Source organism: Saccopteryx leptura, chromosome 4 (assembly GCF_036850995.1).
Source record: "Saccopteryx leptura isolate mSacLep1 chromosome 4, mSacLep1_pri_phased_curated, whole genome shotgun sequence".
In the NCBI taxonomy this organism is placed as follows: Eukaryota; Metazoa; Chordata; class Mammalia; order Chiroptera; family Emballonuridae; genus Saccopteryx; species Saccopteryx leptura.
Window position 1 is genome coordinate 104,881,900 of NC_089506.1, and position 24,690 is coordinate 104,906,589.

The 24,690-nt window shown below is 40.0% G+C and overlaps 2 protein-coding genes across 9 annotated transcripts in view; one reads left to right on the plus strand and one right to left on the minus strand.

Annotated features, from left to right (window-relative positions):
• The window catches only part of CAB39L (calcium binding protein 39 like), a 112,506-nt gene extending 94,122 nt beyond the window's left edge, over positions 1 to 18,384 (minus strand). The window contains exon 1 of one of the 4 annotated variants that reach the window (XM_066380908.1): positions 18,250 to 18,384. The gene's annotated coding sequence lies outside the window, so the exon portion shown is untranslated. The other 3 variants (XM_066380904.1, XM_066380907.1, XM_066380905.1) reach the window with 3 other exon arrangements.
• An 87-nt stretch (positions 18,385 to 18,471) lies between these two features.
• SETDB2 (SET domain bifurcated histone lysine methyltransferase 2) overlaps positions 18,472 to 24,690 on the plus strand; it is a 110,349-nt gene continuing 104,130 nt past the window's right edge. For 2 of the 5 annotated variants that reach the window (XM_066380900.1, XM_066380899.1), the window contains exon 1: positions 18,473 to 19,017. The gene's annotated coding sequence lies outside the window, so the exon portion shown is untranslated. Of the gene's footprint in view, positions 19,018 to 24,690 lie in introns of all 5 variants that reach the window. The other 3 variants (XM_066380902.1, XM_066380897.1, XM_066380903.1) reach the window with 3 other exon arrangements.

The following is a 24,690-nucleotide window of genomic DNA, read 5'->3' on the forward strand; positions in this document are numbered from 1 at the left end:
AGACCCTGGCCGGTTGGCTTAGTGGTAGAGCATCAGCCCGGCATGTGGATGTCTCCGGTTTGATTTCCAGTCAGGGCACACAGGAGAAGCGCCCATTTGATTCTCCTTCCCTTCCCCTCTCGCTTTTCTCTCTCTCCCTCTTCTCCCCTTATGCAGCCAAGGTTCAATTAGAGCGAGTGGCCCCCAGCACTGAGGATGGTTCCATGGCCTTTGCCTTAGGCCCTAAAAAATGGCTCTGGTTGTAACAGAGCAAGGGCCCCAGAAGGGTAGAGCATCGCCCCATAGTGGGCTTGCTGGCTGGATCCTGGTCAGGGCGCATGCAGAAATCTCTCTCTGCCTACCCTCTTGTCACTAAATATAAAATAAGAAGTTGAACTTCAAAGGCTTTGTTCAACAATTATCAACATTTTGCAACATGTATTTTGCTGCAAAATATGCATATTTTAAAAATAGCCATACTACAACAATACTACTGAATATACCTCATTAAGAAGGGACAGTCCAAAATCTGTCCTAAAGTCACTAGACAGTGTTCCTTTTCTTGTGCTATGTCCTCAAATGCTGTATAGTTATATAACTGGGTTTTAGTTCCTTTTCAGATTTCTTTTCTTTCTACCTTCTTATATAATTTTATTTTAGAATATGTAACTATACATGATTCCAAGATCAAAACTATATGAAGTTATATTTAAAAAAAATGTTTCTTCCATTGTTGATGCCGTTCCCATTACCACCTTCTACGTTTACTCTATATACAATTCAGTGTCTTCGTTATTTTTTCACTTCATACTATATATATTCTGCATATCATTCCATATTGGTACATGGAAACTTTCTATATCTCTGATTTCTGGAAAAAAGGGTGACTTGAAAGGCATACCATCTACTTGGAGATAGTTCCATTGTGGCATGTACTTTAATCAGTTCTCTATTAATAGACATCTTGGTTGTTTCCAAGTTTTTGTTAATTCAAATAATGCTGTTGTTACTAACCTTACACAAATGAAAGTTTATATTTTATGCCAGTGAGTCACAGAACAAATTCCTTGAAGTAAATGATGGATGAAGGATAGATGCATATGAAACTTTGCTGGATATTGCCAAATTCCCTCCTGGGCTTTTGGATACCTACCAGCAAAGCATCCAAGTGTCTGTGAGATTCCCTGTCATCTATATATTGTATAATTTTGAGTTTTGCTAATAAAGGCTTTAGTGTAGCTATCATTTCAAGTATCTTTCATTTGTATTTGTCTTTGTACAACTAAAGTTCAGTATCTTTTATACATCTGTCATCTGCATTTCTTTTTCTGTGAACTATGTTTGGATCTCTTTAGCCCATTTTGTTACGAGGTTGAGAGTCATTTACCTTGATTTTTAGGTTATTTACATGAAGGAGATTAGCTCTCTGTGGTTTAAGTTTAAATATTTCTTCCCACTTTCTCACTTTTCTTTTTGACTTTGCTCATGGAATTTTCATCACGAAAAACATTTTTTAATATAGTAGTATTTAGCATGGTTTTTAATTTTTTTCCAGGATTGAATCATACTTATAAAATTTTTGGATTATGCTGTCAGAGACTTTAAATTTGTTCCATAGCTCTGTATGTTGCTATTGAGAAGTTTGTTGCTAACCTCTTCTTTCTGACTGGAAACTCAGAGGAATTTTCATTATCTTCAAAGTCCAATAGTTTAACTAGGACATGACTCAGAGTTAACCATTCTGGATCAGTTTTCCCAGTACACAACAAGCTTTCGTGACATGTTACTTCTACAATGTTTTCATGGATTAAGTTTAAAGATTAGCTCTACTATTATTTTTCTTCTTAGGAACTCTAATTTTACATATGTCTATATAAATTACTTTCTGGGTTTTTTTTTTTACCTATCTTCATTTAATTTTCATTCTTTGGGCTACCTTCATGCTTTTCCTCGATGCTTTTTATATCCAATCAAATTTATTCTTCTTCAGGTACCCGGAATGTTTTCATTTTAAAAGATGACTTTTCCTTCATTTTATGTTCTGAGTTCAGTAAATTCACTTTCATATCTTCCCCTTTTAGTGCATTTTGGGGGGCTTCTGAATATGTATTTGAGACTTTTTCTTTGAAAATGTTTGTTTAATGATATTTAATTCTGGTAGGAGTATTGTGCTATAGTTTTCTTTAGCTTTGTAGTTGAATGTTTTGGGGGAGACTTCATTAGCTTAAGTATTTCGACTTTCATTTTATGTTTTATACTTAAAATAACTTTACATGGGTATTGTCTACCTTTTTCTGTTCATTTTGAGTGCTTTAATTTTCCTAAACCAGATAACAATAGTATATAAACAAGAGTGAGGTATTTGGGAAAACTAGTGGACTTTTTAGTTCAACAGCACCTTCTATTGGTATAATAAAGTATAGTTTTTTGAATCAATGTCTCCTTTGGGGGGGGGTGGTGGCAGAAGAATGATCTCTCTTCTATTCTTAATTTCTATTAACTTTTCTTTCTCTCTACCACCAAGCTTCTAGGTAAATGGTGCCCCTCCAAGTTATTTTCCTTTCCCAGAAGCAGTGCCTTTCTGAGACTGCATCTGTGGTCCCCTGCACTTTCAAGTCTCTTCTCCTTTTGTTTAAGTTCTCAAACCTCTCAGTGTTTCTCTCCTTAGGGTGGGGTTTTCTCTTGGGTTATTTAATAATGACCTTAGTTCCTATTTAACTCTCCTCTGTTCTGAACAATCTCAACCTCACTTTCCACTGCAGCATAGGCTCCGTGGCTCTGCTACATTTCAGTTTTTATTACCCTACAACAGTGGTTCTAAAACTTTTTGAAGTAGGGTCGCATTTAAAATCCTACAAATAATTGTAGACGCACTATATACAAATTTCTGAGAAATATGTTATAATAATTAAGTCGAATATTAAAGAAAAATATATAAAGTCCAAGCGTGCTTTTATGGTAATTAAACAAAATAAATACGACAAAATTAAATTTATTCTGACATTAAAAAACATTTTTATGCCCTGGCCGGTTGGCTCAGTGGTAGAGCATCAGCCTGGCGTGCAGGAGTCCCAGGTTCGATTTCCGGCCAGGACACACAGGAGAAGCGCCCATCTGCTTCTCCACCCCTCCCCCTCTCCTTCCTCTCTGTCTCTCTCTTCCCCTCCCACAGCCAAGGCTCCATTGGAGCAAAGTTGGCCTGGGCACTGAGGATGGCTCCATGGCATCTGCCTCAGGCGCTAGAATGGCTCTGGTTGCAACAGAGCAACGCCCCAGATGGGCAGAGTATTGTCCCCTGGTGGGCATGCCAGGTGGATCTCGGTCGGGCACATGCGGGAGTCTTGTCTGACTGCCTCCCCGTTTCCAACTTCAGAAAATGCAAAAAAACAAACAAAAAAAAAAACCCAAAACATTTTTGTTATTTTTTGTTATGCTTTTTAGAATTCGTAAAAAAGGGGTTAAAAAATAAAAGAATGACAAAGTTATCTTTTTATATATATAAATACATTCTTAGTAAGATTTAGTAAATTTGGCAGGTCCTGGCATGAATGTATTAAGTTTTTCATTCTTGTGTTTATGAGAAACATGAGCCTGATGTGTCCTAGTGATTTTTTCAATGTTTGGGCATCTATTTGAAAGGCAAACTCTCATTTCCTCATCAATACACTGAAGAATTCCTGTCTTTCTACTCTTAATTGTGTTGAGTGGAGAAAACCCCCACCACACATACCATCTTAATTAACTTTACATCAAACAAAGGATAGAAGAAACTTGCCTCCAGTCTTTCCAGGGAACATGGGGAGTAGTGTAAACAATCCAGTACACAGCTTAACAGCCTTTTGCAACCTAATCAGGCAAGTGAGGTGGGGGGTTGGGCAGATTGTCAGCTTACAGACAATTCCCCACACTTCTGTCGCCCAAAGATCTAAACTCCAAAAAACTGTTGGTTTTTTGGTCTCCAACAGGCACAGATTTCTCTGGAACACCATAGGACACACCTGGAAATCTTCTAGGGTGCACCAGTGCGCCCTGGCGCACACTTTGAGAACCACTGCTCTACACCCTCAGAATTTGATATTATTTTAAGCAAGGGTGGTGTTGGTTTAATTTGCTCCCTTTATAGCTCTGCATGGTCTTTTAAAGGTGTATGGAGAGATCAAGATTTAGACAGCTGTTGTCATCATCCTTGGAAAACTGGAGCCAGATTTTTATTTTTAAATTTTTAAATTATTTTTTAGCTTTATTGCATGTAGTCAGAAATTTGACTTTTTTTTTTTTTTTTTGGAACTGAGGTTTTCTTTGTGGTCTAACATGTAATAGAATTTTATAACCATCCCATGTGCACTTGAAAAGATGTATTTTCTATTTGTGGATCCAGACTTTGATACAATATGCAAGAGCTACCTTACTGTTTATATACTTTGACTAACTATTTTGTCCACTTAACCCGACTTATATTTATATGATAGAGGTGTGTTAAAGTCCCCTATTACTAGGTTTATATTTCTCCTTACATCTCTTGTAGTTATTTTTGCCCTCCTGTGCAAAGTGGGGCAGGCGGCAGGAAGGGAAAGAGAATGAGAAGCATCAACTTGGCCTGACCTGTGGTGGCACAGTGGATAAAGCATCGACCTGGAAATGCTGAGGTCACTGGTTCGAAACCCTGGGCTTGCCTGGTCAAGGCACATATGGGAGTTGATGCTTCCTGCTCCTCCCCCCGTCTCTCTCTCTCTCTCTCCCCCCCTCTCTAAAATGAATAAATAAAATTTAAAAGAAAAAAAAAAGCATCAACTTGTAGTTGTGTCACTTTACTGTTCACTGAATGCTTCTGATACATGTCTGGACTGGGGGGCTCAAGGCAAGCCAGTGACCTCTGCTTAAGCCCGTGACCGTAGGTTTCAAGCCAGCAACCTTGTGCTCAGGGTGGATGAGCCAGAGCCCTTGGGGTTTGGAACGTGGGTGCTCAGCATCCCAGGTTGATGCTCTATCCACTGTGCAACCACCCATCTGGTTCTTGTAGTTTTCACTTTTTATAAGCTGTTGATGTGTCATTTGGTAAATAAACATTTCACAAAATATTCATTTTGAATGTAGCCCTAAGCCTATAAAATATCCTTCATCTTAATGTTTTTTGAGCTAAATTCTGCCTTGCCTGCTACCAAGATGAACTTTTTAAAAATCTGCACTTATCTGATATAACTTCACCCTTCCCTTTATTATTAGTGCTTTAAAATTATTCTTTATTAATTCCCTTATTCATATTTTTACAGCCTTATCTTTTGTATACAGCAATCATTAAGTTGAGTTCATATACATTTATTAATATACCTGATATTCTTGGTGTTGTGATGTTTGTGTTCTAGTCATAATTTTATGTATACGCAAATACACATAGAGAATGTGTGTGTATCACTATGTGGTCTGTTTTATTTGCTTTATTTTAGGGAAAATTTCATTTAGTATTTAGTGTTTATGTATTTTGTTTTTGGGGTTAGTTCTATAGTAACATCTTTATATAATACTCTCCATTTCCCCCCTCACTTAAGATACTATTAGTTCACTCCTTCTAGCAGTAACAAAATTAGCAGGTTTTTCTTCCCTTCTTATTCCCCACCTTCTAGTTTTGATCACTGGTATTATTTTGATTAGTGTTTTGTTTTATAAATCAAAGTATGTATACTTACAGTATGTTTAAATCTCCACCTGTCAGCTTCAAGTGCTATACTTTTTCCTCACTGCTAATTTTTTTTTTTTTGTATTTTTCTGAAGCTAGAAATGGGGAGAGACAGACAGACAGACTCCTGCATGCGCCTGACCGGGATCCACCCAGCACGCCCACCAGGGGGCGATGCTCTGCCCCTCCGGGGCGTCGCTCTACCACGACCAGAGTCACTCTAGTGCCTGGGGCAGAGGCCAAGGAGCCATCCCCAGCGCCCGGGCCATCTTTGCTCCAATGGAGCCTTGGCTGCGGGAGGGGAAGAGAGAGACAGAGAGGAAGGAGAGGGGGAGGGGTGGAGAAGCAGATGGGCGCTTCTCCTGTGTGCCCTGGCCGGGAATCGAACCCGGGACTTCTGCACACCAGGCCGACGCTCTACCACTGAGCCAATCAGCCAGGGCCCTCACTGCTAATTCTTAAGATAAAAACAACCAGCCTAACCAGGTGGTGGTGCAGTGGATAGAGCATCGGATTGTGACACAGAGGACCCATGTTTGAAACCCGAGGTTGCCAACTTGAGCGTGGGATCATAGACATGACCCTATGGTCGCTGGCTTGAGCCCAAGGTTGCTGGCTTGAGCTTGGGGTCACTCATTCTGCTGTAGCTCCCCTACCTCTGTCAAGGCACATATAAGAAAGCAATCAATGAACAACTAAGAAGGCTAAGGAGCCGCAACGAAGAATTGATGCTTTTCATGTCTCCCTTCCTGTCTGTCCCTATCTCTCTCTCTCTGTCTTTTTGTCACACACACACACACACACACACACACGCGCGCGCAAACCACATTATTCTAATTTTCATATTTTCTCCCATTCCGCTCTCTTTTTTTAGTGGATATTATTTCTACACTGTCTGATTATATAACATTTACACACCTTTTATCATCATTTCTATATTTTAATCTTTTTTTTTCTTTTTGCACAATATTTTTCCGAAGCTGGAAACAGCAGTCAGACAGACTCCCGCATGCGCCCAACCGAGATCCACCTGGCATGCCCACCAGGGGGCGATGCTCTGTCCATCCGGGGCGTCGCTCTGTTGCAATCAGAGCCATTCTAGCGCCTGAGGCAGGGGCCATAGAGCCATCCTCAGCGCCTGGGCAAACTTTGCTCCAGTGGAGCCTCGGCTGCGGGAGGGGAAGAGAGAGACAGAGAGGAAGGAGAGGGGGAGGGGTGGAGAAGCAGATGGACGCTTCTCCTGTGTGCCCTGGCTGGGAATCGAACCTGGGACTCCTGCACGCCAGGCCAACGCTCTACCACTGAGCCAACCGGCCAGGGCCTATTTTAATCTTAGTGCTAGAAAAAAAACATACAGTGATCACTACTTGACCTAATGTTGAAGATTCTTAAATCATTTCTTGGTTGTCTGAAATCTGTTCTCCAGTATATTCTCCAGGAGGGATTCATAGAAACAATATTCCTTGAATTATTTCATCTTTATAAATGTTTGTTGATGTCCTGAATTCTTGGAAGATAGTTGGTGATATAGGAAATATTTTATTTCCTTAAACATTTACAAAATATTGCTTAATTATCTTATAAAATGTTGCTGTCAAAAATCTAATCCAACTTGATTTTTTCCCCAGTTGAGTTGGTCTTTTTATCCATGGATGCAAAAAGGTAATTTTGTGTGTTTCTAAAATTTTTAAATCCAACAATTGCATAAGAATACATCTCAGTGGTAACTGTTCTGGGTTGAATTCTCCAGATTCAGAGTGTATCTTTCCACATAGACAGACTTCAACATTCTTTAATATCAAGTGTTCTTGAATTCTAATAGCTGTTCTGTCCCATTACTTTGGATTACATTTATTGTGACAAACAACATGAAATTTGTCCTAAACATTTTTTTTGTTTTTCATTTTTTTTATATTTAATTCATTTATTTTAATTGTCACTATTCTATTTTTTTTAATTTTAATTTTAATTTTATTTATCCATTTTAGAAAGGAGAGAGAGAGGGAGAGAGAGAAGAGAGAGACAGAGAGAGAGAAGGGGGGAGGAGCAGGAAGCATCAATTCCCATATGTGCCTTGACCAGGCAAGCCCAGGGTTTGGAACCGGCGACCTCAGCATTTTCAGGTCGATGCTTTATCCACTGCGCCACCACAAGTCAGGCAGTCCTAAACATTTTTAAGCATACAATCCAGTGGCATTAAGTATATTCACAATGTAATGTAAACATCACCAATGTGCTTTGATTTACATTTGGGGAACTCCTAATACATATATTTTGGCTCTGTCTGTATTATCGCTTTTCCTTTACTCCTTTTAAAAAATCTTTATCTGTTTTATTTTCAATTTTCTCTGTTCTATTCCATTTATTTTACTGTAATTTCTGTGATGTCTATTCACTCTGGTTTCCTAAGTTGATCATCACATTTTCCTAATTCTGTCTTGAGTTGTCAGCTCTCATTGCACAGCCTACTCATCTCATTTCTGAACTTTAATTTCTGATTTGTGTGGTTCTTCAAAGGTTTCATTTTCTCCTTAGTTTCTGTTGGCTTACTGAAATAGATTACCACTTTCATCTGTTTCATGATCACACTTTTTGATGTATTTTCATTATATGATGGATCATTTTTAAGTACTTTTCTTAGAACTTGGTATATAGTGATATTATAGTCCCTATTCCCATGTATTTGTATGCTATCCTGGACTAAAAGATTCATTCCTGTGTTATGTATGGACATACTAGAGTTTAAAAAAATCCATTACTTAGTTGAGAAACATTTGGGATTGCTTCCAGTTTTGGTGATTACAAATACCACTGCTAGCTTGACCAACCAGACAGTGGCGCAGAGGATAGATTATTGACCTGGGACTCTGAGAACCCAGGTTTAAAACCCCGAGGTCAATGTCTTCAGCGCTGGCTCATCTGGCTTGAGCGCAGGCTCACCGGCTTGAGCACAGGGTAATAGACAGGACCTCACTGTCGCTGGCTTGAGCAAGGGGTCACTGGCTCCACTGGAGCCACTCCCTCCCCTCCCCCCCAAAGGCACATATGAGAAAGCAATCAATGAACAACTAAGGTGCCACACTATGAGTTGATGCTTCTCATCTCTCTCCCTTTCTGTCTTTCCCTCCATCTCTCTCTCTCTAAAAAATAAAATAAAATACAACTGCTAAAAGTATTTGCAGAGAAGTGATTATAGGTTTTTATTGCACATTTCATGAGAAAAGCATATAAATTCTTTAGGGAAATGCAGATTGAAAGCATGATAAGATACCACTATATAGCTCATATAACATCTACATTAAAAACAATACTGCCTGACTAGGCAGTGGCGCAGTGGATAGAGCGTCAGACTGGGATGAGGAGGACCCAGGTTCGAGACCCCGAGGTCGCCAGCTTAAGCATGGGCTCATCTGGATTGAGCAAAGCTCACCAGCTTGGACCCAAGGTCGCTGGCTTGAGCAAGGGGTTACTCGGTCTGCTGAAGGCCCATGGTCAAGGTACATATGAGAAAGCAATCAATGAACAACTAAGGTATCACAACGAAAAACTGATGATGCTGCCTGACCTGTGGTGGCGCAGTGGATAAAGCATTGACCTGGAAATGCTGAGGTCGCCGGTTCAAAACCCTGGGTTTGCCTGGTCAGGGCACATATGGGGAGTTGATGCTTCCTGCTCCCCCCCTTCTCTCTCTGTCTCTCTCCTCTCTCTCTCTCTCTCCCTCTCTCCTTTCTAAAATGAATAAATTTAAAAAAAATTAAAAAAAAACAACTGATGATGCTTCTCATCTCTCTCCATTCCTGTCTGTCTGTCCCTATCTATACCTCTCTCTGACTCTCTGTCTCTGTAAAAAAACAAACAAAAAAACAATACTGATAATGCCTAGTGCTGGCAAGAAAGAGAAGCCAATGGAGCTCTTATTATTTTGCTGGTAAAATTCAACCTAGGAGTGGGATTGCTAGGTCATAAAAGGGTATGTTTGATTTTATAAGAAATTATCAAACCATCTTCCAAGTGGATGTGGCATTTGCATTCCCAACAGCAAGATCTGAATCCTATTTCTTTGTATCTTTGTCACTACTCAGTATTTTGTCTTTCTTTTTTTCTTATAGGCCATTTGAAAAGAAATTGTAGTAGTATCTCACTGTGGTTTTAGTTTGCTTTTCTTCAATGAGTATTCTATACTTTTCCCATATAACATAAAATGGTGAACATTTTCATATGTCATTAAATAGCCTACAGCATGAAATAAATACACTTTGAAAAATATTCCTTTCAAAATGTTGAATTATAGTTTATCATGAAATCTAGTCTATCATGGGTGTGCCATATTTTATAAAACCATTCTTCTACCACTGGGTATTTTTTATTTCCAATTTTTTACAAGCATAAAATTATACTGTGTTAATAAAGCTGACTCCATCTCTATTTCCTAGAAAGGATTAAAGAGTGTGTGTGTGTGTGTGTGTGTGTGTGTGTATGTATATATATATATAATATATATTATATATATATATAGTCTCTTGATGTATGTAAGCCATTTGTCTTGGTCTTTTGTAATCACAATTTCATGTCTGTTTTCTGTCAAGGTATTGATGTTTTTGTTGATTTCTAAGAGATGAATATACTCCTCAAAGACAGAACATACTTTACATACAAAGCAAGACAGCCTACCTCTGACCTTCCCACTTAATTCCTTTTTCTATTTGAAATATGAAATATACTTCAATTGAGCAAACACATCCAATTCCAACTGCATGCAAACATGTGTATACCAGCCTTAAGAAGGGCTCTGGCCTTCCAAGGAATTACTTTGTTTCGCAAGGTAATATAACATAAAATGTGTGTAAAGAATTTGAGTATAGGGTAAGAGGAGATTGTGATTGAATAAAAACTGTCCTTCCTGATGAAGGAAGTTGAGATAGGCATCAATTACTTTCCAAAGAAAATAATTTGGGGCAGTAGGAAACATTTTTACAAAGAAAGGGAAAGTACAAAGTAGTCTCTAGCTAGGTCTGCAAGTAATAATACTTGTTTAGGCCACAAGTGTAGTATTTGAGCATCACAAACTATCAACCTTACTCCTTCCAAATACAAGTGTAGACCATCAAAAATTCATGAAATCGTAACAGAAATGATGAAATTGTTACTTAAAACACATATAAAGATAACTTTATAAAAATTAAGGTAGAGAATAAAAATTCTACTCCTACTACCACTTATAAATATTCTCTGTGTCCTACCACAATACATTTTCACCTTTATTTATTTTTGTGTGTGACAGAGACAGAGAGAGGGGCAGACAGATAGGAAGGGAGAGAGATGAGACACATTTATTCTTCACTGCAGCTTTTTAGTCTCCTTAGCTGTTCATTGATAGCTTTCTCATATGTGCCTTGACTGATAGCTCAAGCAGAACCAATGACCCCTTGCTCAAGCCAGCAACCATGGGCTCAAGCCAGCGACCTTGGGCTTCAAGCCAGCAACCATAGGGTCATTTCTATGAGCCCCCACTCAAGCCAGCGACATCGGGTTTCGAACCTTGGTCCGCTGTGTCCCAGTCTGATGTTCTATGCACTGTGCTACCACCTGGTCAGGCCATTTTAACCTTTAATGTAAGCATGTGGTATATAATGGCAGAAAGAGAAGCAGTCATCTTGGTCCACAAGATGGAGTTTTCATGATGAGGATTGTAATAGAGCAACGGGTCCGAGGGAGCTTGGGTCCCTGACAACTTTTTGTAGCAAAGCCACCTCATCAGTTCACACTTTTACATAGAAAAGAAACAAACTTTTTTCTTCTTCTTCCAGTGAGAGTAGGGGAGATAGAGAGGCAGATTCCTGCATGTACTCCAACCAGGATTCACCCAGCAACCCCCTCTAGGGCTAATGCTCTGCCCATCTGGGGCATTGCTCTGTTGCTCCAACTGAGCTATTTTTAGCTCCTGAGGCAGGAGCGCCACAGAGTCATCCTCAGGACCCAGAGCCAATGAACTTGAATCAATCGAATCAATCAAGCCATGGCTGCAGGAGAAGAAGGGAGAGAGCCTGACCTGTGGTGGTGCAGTGGATAAAGCGTCGACCTGGAAATGCTGAGGTCGCCAGTTTGAAACCCTGGGCTTGCCTGGTCAAGGCACATATGGGAGTTGATGCTTCCAGCTCCTCCCCCCCTTCTCTCTCTCTCTCTCTCTCTCTCTGTCTCTCCCTCTCCTCTCTAAAAATGAATAAAAAATTAAAAAAAAAAAAAGAGAGAGAAAGAGAAACAAGGGGAAGGGGAGGGGTGGAGAAGCAGATGGTCATTTTTCCTGTGTGCCCTGACCAGGAAATCAAACCCGGGACATCAACATGCTGGGACAACACTCCACCACTCAGCCAATCAGGTGGAGGGAAATAATAAGCTATTTTATTTAAAGAAAAAGAAGTTTCTCAGTCACAGGAGCCAAACCTATATCTTAACTAATACAAGTGCCAAGTTGAAGAGTGCAGACTTTGTCAATACAACTGTCACGTAAGTGTTTTTAAGAAAAATAAAAGGGTCTATTTTGCTGATTTATCTCCACGGACAAGTGAAATAAAGGACGAGATGAACAAATGGAACTATGTCAAACTGAAAAGCTTTTGTACAGCAAAAGACACCATTAACAAAATAAAAAGACAACCCACACAATGGGAGAATATATTTGCCAATACCTCTGATAAGGGGTTAATAACCAAAATTTATTTAAAGAACTACTTGTAAAACTCAACACCAGGAAGATAAACAATCCAATCAAACAATGGGCAAAAGAAATGAACAGACACTTCTCCAAGGAGGACATACAGATGGTCAATAAGCATATGAAAAAATGTTCAACATCACTAATCATTAGAGAAATGCAAATTAAAACCACAATGAGATAACACCTTACACCTGTCTGAATGACGCTTATTAACAAAATAATAAGTGCTGGAGAGGGTGTGGAAGAAAGGGAACCCTCCTGCACTGCTGGTGGGAATGCAGACTGGTGCAGCCACTGTGAAAAACAGTATGGAGATTCCTTTAAAAATTAAAAGTGGAATTGCTTTTTGACCCAGCTATCCCACTTTTAGGAATAAATCCTAAGAACACCAAATCACTGATACAAAAGAAGAAATGCACCCCCATGTTTATGGCCACATTGTTTACAATACTCAAGATCTGGAAACAGCCCAAGTGTCTGTCAGTGGACAAGTGGATTAAAAAGCTGTGGTACATATATACAATGGAATACTATGTGGCCATGAGGAAAAAGAAAATCTTACCTTTCGTGACATGTATGGACCTGGAAACTATCATGCTAAGTGAAATAAGCCAGGCAGAGGTCATATCATATGACTTCACTCATTTGAGGAATCCAATAAACAATGTGAACCAAGCAACTGAACAGAGGCAGAGGCGAGATCAAAGGGACCAGAGGGAAAGTAGAAGAGAAGATGGGATCAGAGAAGGGAAAGAGATTAATGAAATTATATATACTTAACAAGCATTATAGAGAACAGGACAGCAAATCCTGGAATGGGGTAAGGCATTGGGGGGCGGGGGCATGGGGGGCTGAGGGGAATAAAGGGGTGGGGGGAGATATATTCGGTGGGAAACTTGAATCTATGTAAACACAAATTAAACCCATGGAAAAAAAAGGGTCTAAATTAGGGCTTAATATAGTTGGGCAAAAGAGAGAGGTAAGAATTGCCAAATTTTCTATCTAAGCTACTAATCATCATAAGAAACACCAAAAGGAGAGTTGTATATAAATTGAGTTGATTTAACTATCCAAAGGATTTGAGTAATATGTAAGCACTTAAAAGAGAATTAACATAGAATTATGGCTCATTTACACAAAAATGATAGTTTAAGCAGCAGGAACAAATAAGATCACAAAGGGAAAAATCCCAGGCAAGGCAGTATTTTAGTGTTTCAATTCTACCATCTTTTTAAAAAGCCAAATATATAATACTTTTGGTGTTTCTCCTTTAAGTGAAATGATCTGAATGTCCTACATGTTTATCTCACAAGCACTTTCAAACCTTAACAGACCTTCTTATGATTCAGGCATTCAATTTCATTGAATTGCATTTTGATCTTTACTTTAAGTCATTTTAAATCTTCTGTCACAGGCCCTGGCCGGTTGGCTCAGTGGTAGAGAGCATCGGCCTGGCGTGCAGAAGTCCCGGGTTCTATTCCTGGCCAGGGCACACAGGAGAGGCGCCCATCTGCTTCTCCACCCCTCCCCTCTCCTTCCTCTCTGTCTCTTTCTTCCCCTCCCGCAACCGAGGCTCCATTGGAGCAAAAGATGGCCCGGGCGCTGGGGATGGCTCCTTGGCCTCTGCCCCAGGCGCTAGAGTGGCTCTGGTCGTGACATAGCAACGCCCCGGATGGGCAGAGCATCGCCCCCTGGTGGGCGTGCCGGGTGGATCCTGGTCCGGCACATGCGGGAGTCTGACTGACTGTCTCCCCGTTTCCAGCTAAGGAAAAACACACACAAAAAAAATAAAATAAAATAAAATAAATCTTCCGTCACATTGTTTAATTTCCCTCATAATGGACTATACTGGTTAAAAACCAGAGAAGTAATGGCAAATTGCACTAATGATAAGGTGACCAAATGTCCTCCTTTAGGGAGGACTATCCTTCTTTTGTAAGTTCCATCCTCCCTCGAAAAGTGTCCTCCTTTTTGATATTGTGTGGGTCAAATAAATTTGCAAATATGATGTATATCTTTGCTCGCTTATAGTTTGCAACTGGGTGTAGGGGACAGGCTGTAAGCCGGCAAAGTCATTATAGCCTAAGGCTTAGTTTTAAGACTAAGCCTTTCCCACCCTTTTAATACTAAGATTTTTCATAACTATGCTTCTCCCCACACCCTTGACTGTTGCATGATAGGGGGTGGTGCACTCTTATGAGGAATCCCATTTATACCTCAGATAAGTGACTTTGTATCACAGACTTCCTTCTTTGTATACTGGATTAGTTTGGATTTCTACACTATAAAATGAGACAGACCAGAAGCTCACTCTCTGGTTCCTGAAATTAGCACTAGAGAGGAGAAACAGCCAAGATGGTGAAGTGCTAAAGGAGAAGCCAGTTTGTGCAGAGAGGAGATGGGGAACAGAGGTGAATATGGCTGGTGAGGCACAAACCTTTGATTCTAGGAATACTCGGATAAGTCAGTGGCTTTGGGAGCCCTGAATGGAAAGGGAAGTGTTTTCCCACTGTGTGTTTCTCACCCGCAAGGTGCAAGCTAGGATTAAAGCTAATGGCCCACCAGTTCTTGGCTCTGTTGTTTCATTACTGTCTATCCTGGGGTAGTCAACCTTTTTATACCTACCGCCCACTTTTGTATCTCTGTTAGTAGTAAAATTTTCTAACTGCCCACCGGTTCCACAGTAATGGTGATTTATAAAGTAGGGAAGTAACTTTACTTTATAAAATTTATAAAGCAGAGTTACAGCAAGTTAAAGCATATAATAATAATTACTTACAAGTACTTTATGTTGGATTTTTGCTAAGTTTAGCAGAATAAATTTTTATAAAACTTACTATAGTTAAATCTATCTTTTTATTTATACTTTGGTTGCTCCACTACTACCCACCATGAAAGCTGAACGCCCACTAGTGGGCGGTAGGGACCAGGTTGACTACCACTGGTCTATCCGAATCAAATGAGAACCTGCACAGGCCAGGCGGCTGTGACGGTGGCCATGGCTTCTGGCCATACATATTGGAAGACTAATCTGTAAATGTCCGTATTCGATCGATGCAGAGTCGATCCATTGTGTGTGATGTGATGTATCTGAATCTAAATAAGTACTTTTTCCTTACAATTATTAAAAATTAATAGGCATGTAAGCATAATTACAATATAAAATATTACAATGTTTTTATTATGCACTTATATTTTAGTGTATTATTGTTGCAATGAATAAAATGTTTCTTCAATTTATTTTTGTCCTCCATTTCATTGTAAAAAAGTTGGTCACCTTACTAATGAGGAATAGAGGAATGTTTCTAAAAATTAATCTCAAAATGTTCCCCCAAAGTGACATTTTTATAAGGACAAAATTTTTATAAAGCACAGCAAGGTATTTCTAGACTTCAAAAATAACTTAAAAAAAAGATTATTATTTGAAATTTGGCTTTTCAGTTACTGAGGGGGAAACCTATCACATTTTAAATAAAATTTAATGAACTTTTAAAATAAAAAGTACTCTAAAATCTTCACTCATAAAATCAATTATTAAAGTACCAAATGTACTAATTCCACATAAATTCTGAGAGTAGTTTTTATTGATTTTTATGCTAAGATAAATTTTAATCCACATTCTGTCACAAAACACATTCATTTAAGAATTGTCATCACAATTTTAAAAATAATTATACAGCATGCATCACTTGATAATGGGAAAAATTCTAAACTGGTATATATTATGAAATTGCAATGAAAAGTAATCTCTAACAACAATCTAAGTTAAATCATTTTTACTTAAAGTCACTTAACATTGTTCATGCAAAAGTGAATTTCTAAGAATCCTCAGATTACATTAAGTCTAGAGAATTGTATTCCTCTAAGAAAAATTTGAAGACATTAATCTAATTATTACTCATCTATTTAAAATTACAGAGCATACTTATGCAATATAGTATTTTTTTAAGTGAAGAGAAGCAGAGAGACAGACTCCCTCATGCCTCCAACAAGCCCACTATGGGGGCGATGCTCTGCCCATCTGAGACCCTTGCTCTGTTGCTCAGCAGCTGAGGTGTTTTTTTTTGTTTGTTTGTTTTTTTGTTTTGTTTTTTCCGAAGTTAGAAGTGGGGAGGCAGTCAGACAGACTCCCGCATGGGCTGGACCAGGATCCGCCTGGTGTGCCTGAGAGAGAGAGAGAGAGAAGGAGAGAGAGAGAGAGGAGAGAGAGAGATAAGACAGCTAAGGGGGTGGGGTGGAGAGGTAGATGGTCCCATCTCTTGTGTGCCCTGACCAGGAATTGAAGCTGTGACATCCACATGCAGGGCTGATGCTCTACCACTGAGCCAACCGGCCAAGGCCACAATATAGTAAATTTAAAGTTGAAGTAGTTTGACTTTTAAGTTGTGTTAAGAAGAAACTAAAAAAAGCAATAAATTTTCTTTAGCGAATGAGATCTAATACACATAATTTTGGTATTCATTTACTGAAAATGTATGTTTTCAAGAAAAAATGGTAAATACAGCATTGTTACTTAAGGATCATCTTCATTATCTGCATTTCTGTATAGTACATAAACAGACCTCACACAAAGGAAATGAACCTATCCTTAATATTGTGTGTCTAAACTGGAAGCGCCAAACACAGGACAAACTTGGTCATTCTCCAGTAAACTTTTGTTTCTTAGCCATTGATCCCTAACATGTACTTTAGCCACCAATTCAACACTAAATCTATACTTGAACCCTTGCAATTTTTAAGATTCATGGGTTAAAAAGCCAATATTTTAAAGAAAATGTTTAATTATTTATTATTTTATTGTTGTTTTCTTTGGTATTCCTGCAACAAAACACACGGTTACTGTTGACTCTGTTGGGCCCTCAGTTAACCTTGAATAACTGAAAACTAAACTCAATGCAATAAGATGATTATCTTTGCCTTCTTTTCATACATGTCAAAATTGCTAAAGTTAATCACAAAATATTAATCGTTTATCGGCTGGGCTTTCAGATCCGATAAAATTTCCCCCTCAAATGAAAAACGAGTGCTTTTAACGTCTACAAAAAAAAAAAAAAGTAACTTCTATTGTCTCCTTCCGTCCAACCCAAAAAGAGCTCATTAGTTGAGATGCTTTCTGCTCACAAAGGCCTCCCCCAGACTCATGACGGAGCAACTGGGCATGTCAAGACGGACCCGGAGATTTCTTAATCTACAGATCCTAACCGGGGAAACCAAGATTTGACAAAATCCTCCCTTCACTTTCACTGTCTCTACAAAGACCAGCACCTTCCAACTTAAAAAAAAAAAAAAAAAAAAAAAAAGACTTCTCTGCACACTAATGAACAAAACTGCCCAAACGCAGAATCCGAGCCTACCGCCCACGGGACGCCCTAGTCAGAGGATGACTGCCGGGAAGGGCAATCACTCCCCCGCGCTCTGGCCACTTGCGAACCTAAGCATAATGGTGAGCCATTTCCTCTCCCCCTTTCATGAATTACCAGCCGTGTTCCTTCCTGAACCAGAAGTCCATCCGCCAACGTCCTGTGTTAGTAAAGGCTGGTGGGCAGGATCTTTTCGAGACAAATATGACTAGAATCACTCGCTGGAATTCAAGGAATCTATTTTAAGGCATCACACAGCCCCCTCGGAGCCCTCACAATGACGAACAAAGAGAAGCCATTCACCGCTCTTTCTCCACCCGGGGCTGAGAATCAGGCCAGGAATCAGGCCAGGGAGACCTTTCCCTCTCGAGGAAGTGAGAAGGCGCCAGGTCTACTCTCTCAAACCCCTTCTCCCTCCACTGCTCCCTCGGGACCCCTCTACACCTTGAGCCGCTAAGTAAGCTCGCAATCGACAAGAAGCCCAGTCTCAGCCACACACAAGATGGCAGTCAAACACCTACCGGAGGAAACAGCAGCGCCACCACTCCAGCGAAGCCGGCCTCTGTTCTGCGGGTATCCCCATTGGCCCAGCGAGAGCGCGCGAGACAACTCGAGATCGCTGTCAGCAAATCGGGAGGCGGCGCGCTCTGGCTCCGCGGTGTTGCCGACGGTACGCGCGCGGAGGTATGAGGCGTGGACACAGTGGGTGTGCGGCCAATTGGCACGCGGCCGGTCGGTGCCCGACTCCTCCCATTTACGTTCGCCTTTGGGAGGCCTGGATGTTACAGCTTTGGCGGTCCTCCCTCTAGTTGAGGCGAGATCTCGTAAATGGTGAAGTACTTCCCGGCCAGGGGTCACCACGGGCCGTGGGGTCTTGGTGGAGTAGAGTCAGAGTGGGTCCCGACCCGCTGGTGAACGCAGCCTCGCCAACGGAGAGGGCGCAGTGCAGCCTCAGGTCTGGAGCGCGGCAAGGAGAACGCAGTGGAGCCAGTGTGGCTGAGGCACGGTCGTGCGTGGCCCTCAGGTCCTTCGGCCCGGAATCTCGGACGCGGCGCAGCCCTTGTAACCTCCCTCTTTCACCCACGTGCAGTCCCGGGTTGAAGAAGGGACTGCAGGCGCACTGAGTTCTCAACCCCCGTTTCCGTCACTGTCTCGTGGGGAACACCTTACTGTGAGGCGATTCCTAAGCAGCTGGGAACCCGAGTCTGTAAAAGGGGCTGCGGGAAATGGACTGCAGTATAAAATCCAGAAGCAGAACTTGAAGGTTTAACCACTGACCCATTTCACAGGTAAGATTACATAAGCCCTATGTAAGTGAAATCATTTATCAGAGATCACGGAGTTGAGATCAGATCCCAGGAGCATCCGACTCGTTAACCACAACCCAGTAAGTAAGTACCCAGTGAGTCCTTAACATAAGGAACGGTGTTCAAATTAACTGTGCTCTTTAGCATGTGGAAACCTGCAATGAGTTCTGTATATATTAATGAATGAGGCGAAGAAAAATAGGCGGTAGACAAGCAGCAACAAAAAAATCCCATGGGCTCTGACGCAACCATGAGTTGATACTTCTCATCTCTCACCCTTCCTGTCACTCTCTCTCCTCTTCCTCCCTCTCGCTAAAACAAAAAGAAGAAACCAAAAAACAAAAACCATGAACTGTGAAACCACACTTCCTGGTTTCTTACATTTGGTTTCTGCTACTGATTATTACGCAGAATAAGAAGTATTTAGAAGTGCACATGACACGTGATTTTTGCTCAATATGTTATATTACTGTTATAGTTAAAATATAAGAAGCGGAAGGATATGATCGGTTTCATAAGACCCTATTTTTAAAAATGAAAAAGGAACCATACACTGAAGTGAAACAGTACTTTTCTGCAAAAATGAAAAAGTGAGAAGGGGGAAAATGCGAACAAATGTTTAAATCCCCATTACACTCCAAAATGTTAATACTGGTTGTCTCAGCTTGATTAAATTATGAGCTATTTAAATTTCTTATTTATATTTTACTATATTCTGCAAATTTTCTCCAGTGAACATGTTTTACTTTTATTGAGTTCAATTATTTTTAAGTTTTTAGAAGTGAGGAAAACTGGTGAAAGCTTTTTTAGAAAAGAAGCTATTATTGAGTGTGCTTATATGCTGTAGGTGGAAGTATAAATTGGTAGAACATTCTGGAAAGCAGTTTGACAATATGCTCCAGGGAGTTTTAAAATGGACAATCCCTTTTTGAAAACATACTTTTAAATAAAATACAGTTTTACATTTTCTTGTACAAACTTAGAACTTTACAGATAAAGAGAGCAATCCATAGTCCCTGAATTTTCTCTCTATCCCCAACCCCCAACAAATACTAGTGCAGAGTCTTCAAGTCCTTTTTTATATCTATGTATTCTCAATTGGTACATATATGCATTTGTAATGTTTAAAAAGGGAAATAGCATCATACTATATAATTCTATGACTCTTGACTGTTTTTGCAGTGATTACATGTTATTTATGGCTAATTTCATTTACGGCTGCTGGTTAGTGTGTGTTCTGTATAACACATTTTATTTGCCATACTCCTTTTGATGGACTTGAGTTTGTTTCCAATTCTTCACCTTACAAGCAATGCTACAGGGAAACTCTTGTATGTGTTTTCTTGTGCACATTTGCTTTTTCTCAAGATATAGACCTAAAGATGGAATTGCTTGGTTTTCAGTTAATTTTCAAAAGGTCTTGCCAAATTCGCCTTGAAAATGTATCTACTGATTACACATCTCACAAGTAGTTTATGAGAGTTCAGTTTCCCTATAATCTAGACCAGCGATTTTCAACAGATGTGCCACAAAAAATTTTGAAACATACAGTACTTGCTATTTAGTCAAGGGCACTGACTTTCCCTTTAGTCTGTCAAATTTAAAAAAATGACAATAGCCAACATAGTAATAGCCATGTCCTGTGAATGAATCAGAATTACCGTATTTTTTGCTCCATAAGACGCACAGGCATTTTCCCATCCATGTTTGGGGGGGAAACGTGCGTCTCATGGAGCAAAAAATATGGTATTTTATTAAGTATTTTAACACATCATTTGGTTCAGAATATTTTTTTTCTTATTTTCCTCGTTAAAACCCTAGGTGTTATGGTCTTATGGTCAGGTGCATCTTATGGAGCGAAAAATGCGATATACCTCTTTTTTTGTCAGATTGCAAAATAGATTGTTGCAGTAATATGTTATAGTATAAATATATATAAATATACAAAAATTTGGAAGATATATAAAAATAATTAGGATATAATATTAAAAGCAATTAAAGAAATTAAATAAAGTTATGCCATCTGGAAAGGATTTAATATAGCATGTCCAGATACAATAAACAGACTCTGCCTTTCGCCCAGGGCTCAGGTAGTGTGTGTGTGAAGTTACATATAGATAAGAAGTGGCTTGTCATAACTCTGTGGGTTGATGTAGACAGGAGGCTTCCCTAGGAACATTTTAAAAATGTCTTGATGTAACATTTCAGTAGATTAACATAAAAAGGGCTCCCTGCAAGGAACTCACAAAAAAGTGGTTTGAGGTGATAATCCCGTAGATTGACACTTGTTAGAAGGCATTTAAACACACTCCCACCCCCCACTCCCCCTGCTGCAGTAGTGGTCACCCAGACTCCCAACGTTGAGGTGGACTGTCTCCACACCGCTCTGACCAAGGACAGCAGAGAGGAGCACGCTGATGGGGCCCCCTTAAGCTGTACCCAGGCACGCCAAAAGGATTAGTGAGTAATAAACTGCCTGTGTGATTCTTGCAACTAACTTGTGTGTAGGTCATGTCTTTCCTCTGGTGGCAGTTGGTCTCAGCACTGATAAGTAGCATCCTCATAGTCGCCTCAACAGTAGTCTTGAAGAGGCTGCCAGCCTGCTGATGAGCAAGAGTGTCTCACTGTGCAGGGAAGTCCAATCAGGGATGCCTGATGACATAGAGCTTGGGCTGTACTGGGACATATATATTTTCTGGCATGCTGCAGAATTTCAGTAATTAGTGTATGTATGCCATGAGATGTAAAGGTTTGAAAATCACTGATCTAAACTAACCTGAGATATTATCTTACTTTTTGCCCATCTGACGGATGAAAATGATAGTCAATTTTTTAAAGATTTCATTTTCTGATTACTAGTAAAGTTATAGTATCCATAACTACCAATTTACAATTTATGTATAATTTCTTTTTAAAGTACCCATTTTCTACTTAGTCATCTTTTTCTTAATGATTGAAGGAATTCTTTATGTGTACTGAATACTGTGTATCTTGGATAATCTTAAAAAATTTCTTCAGTTTCTTTTCTTGACAGAGACAGAGAGAGAGTCAGAGATAAGGACAGACAGGAAGGGAGAGAGATGAGAAGCATCAATTCTTCATTGCAGCTCCTTAGGTTTTCTTATATTGCATTCTTATATGTGCCTTGACCCCAGGGGCTACAGCAGAGCAAGTGCCCCTTGCTCAAGCCAGAGACCTTGGGCTCAAGCCGGTGACCACGCACTCGAGCTGGTGAGCCCACGCTCAAGCTGGCGACCTCAGGGTTTCGGGCCTGGGTCCTCTGCATCCCAGTATGGTGCTCTATTTCCTGTGCCACCACCTGGTCAGACTCTTCACTTTCTAATGGCTCTGTCCTTTTCTTGTTACTATTTCAGTATGTTACAGTTTCTTCCAACTCTTTGCTTGGCTTTTTACTTTGTTTTTGTTTATTTATTTTACAGATTTTTCTCTTTACAATCTTTAGGTCTCTTTTTATTTCTCTGCCTTTCTCTAAGACTTCCAGTATAATATTGAATAAGAGCATTGATGGCAAAGTGTCCCCATCCTGTGCCTGACTTTAATGAAAATGCTTCTAACGTCTCATCATTGAGCATGCTTGCTGCTAGGTTTTAGTAGATAGTCGTTACCAGGTTAGAGATTTCTCTTCTATTACTAATTCACTAAGAGTTTGCCCTCTTCTTTCCTCTTTCCAATAGTTGTTGACTTTCATTGAATTTTTTTGTTTCTGCATCTGGGATGATAGGTTTCCTCCATTTATGTTATTATAAAATTTTACATTGAGAAACTTTATGTTAAACTATTGGGGTATTCCTGGGACAAACCCTGCATTAGTAATAGGTGCACTTTTGGTTTACTGATGCATGCTTTTACTTACTATTTTTGCTTCTATACCTGTAATTGCTTTTGGCTTTGAGTTTCTTTTTTAAAATGTTAAGGTTATAATAATCTCAGAACAAAAAAAAGTTCAGTAGCTTCCCATATATTTCCTGCTCTGGAACTTTAGTTCCACTATAGAAATTATGTGTTCCTTGAAAGTTTTGTAGAATTCATCTGTAAAACTTTATGGACATGGAATACTGGGAGTGAGGGGTGGGATGTATTGCTTGCAGTTCTGGTAAGATCTTTACCTGTTCTTTAAAAAAAAAAAAATTTGCCCTGGCCGGTTGGCTCAGCGGTAGAGCGTCGGCCTAGCGTGCGGAGGACCCGGGTTCGATTCCCGGCCAGGGCACATAGGAGAAGCGCCCATTTGCTTCTCCACCCCTCCGCCGCGCCTTCCTCTCTGTCTCTCTCTTCCCCTCCCGCAGCCGAGGCTCCATTGGAGCAAAGATGGCCCGGGCGCTGGGGATGGCTCTGTGGCCTCTGCCCTAGGCGCTAGAGTGGCTCTGGTCGCAACATGGCGACGCCCAGGATGGGCAGAGCATCGCCCCCTGGTGGACAGAGCATCGCCCCTGGTGGGCGTGCCGGGTGGATCCCGGTCGGGCGCATGCGGGAGTCTGTCTGACTGTCTCTCCCTGTTTCCACTTCAGAAAAATGCAAAAAAAAAAAAAAAAAATTTATACATATTTCTCTAATTGGGATTTTTACTTCTTGAGCCTACTTGGTATTAAGTCAGTAACTTCAATTAGATAGTCATGGTAAGTTTTTCTGTCAATGTAAAATATTTATGTTTTATTGATTTTCATATGTCTATTTCTTGTATATGCTAGGTTGTTTTTGTTTTACATCCCTTCACTCAACTTTTCAGTGATATTTTGTATGATTTAAGTGGGTCTTTTTTTTTTAAATTTTATTTTTTTTACAGAGAGTCAGAGAGAGGGATAGACAGGGACAGACAGGAACAGAGATGAGATGAGAAGCATCAATCATCAGTTTTTCGTTGCACATTGCGACACCTTAGTTGTTCATTGATTGCTTTCTCATATGTGCCTTGACTGTGGGCCTTCAGTAGACCAAGTAACCCCTTGCTCGAGCCAGCAACCTTGGGTCCAAGCTAGTGTGAGCTTTTGCTCAAACCAGATGAGCCCGCGCTCAAGCTGGTGACCTCGGGGTCTCGAACCTGGGTCCTTCCGCATCCCAGTCCGACACTGTATCCACTGCGCCACCGCCTGGTCAGGCAAGTGGGTCTTTTTATTTAGAAATGTCAGCTAGGTTTTTGCTTGGAATCCAATCTGAGAGTTTGTCTTTCTTTAAAAACAATTTTCATTGATTGATTTTTTTAGAGAGAGGAAGTAGGGAGGGAGGGAGAGAGAAACATTGACCTGTTGCTACACCCACTATTCACTCATTGGTTGATTCCTGTATGTGCCCTGACTGGTGCTGAAACTGCAACCTTGGCATATGGGGTAGGAAGGAATGCTCCCACCAACTGAGCTAGGCTGTTCTTTAACAGTATGATTAACACATTGACCTTTTTTGTGTGGTTATTAACATATTTGGTCTTTTTCTTGTTATCTTATTTACCATGCTTTTCATATCTTTTATGTCTTATTCCATTTCTCTTTTTGAATTGAGGTCAACCCCAAGTTTTCTTTTTTGTACCTTGTTAGTTTTTAATAGATTTACATTATCAAGACAGTTTTAAATTTTTTTCTAACAAAAAAAAATTTTTTTCTAACAAAGTCTAAATTTAATTAATATCAGTATCCTCCTTATGAA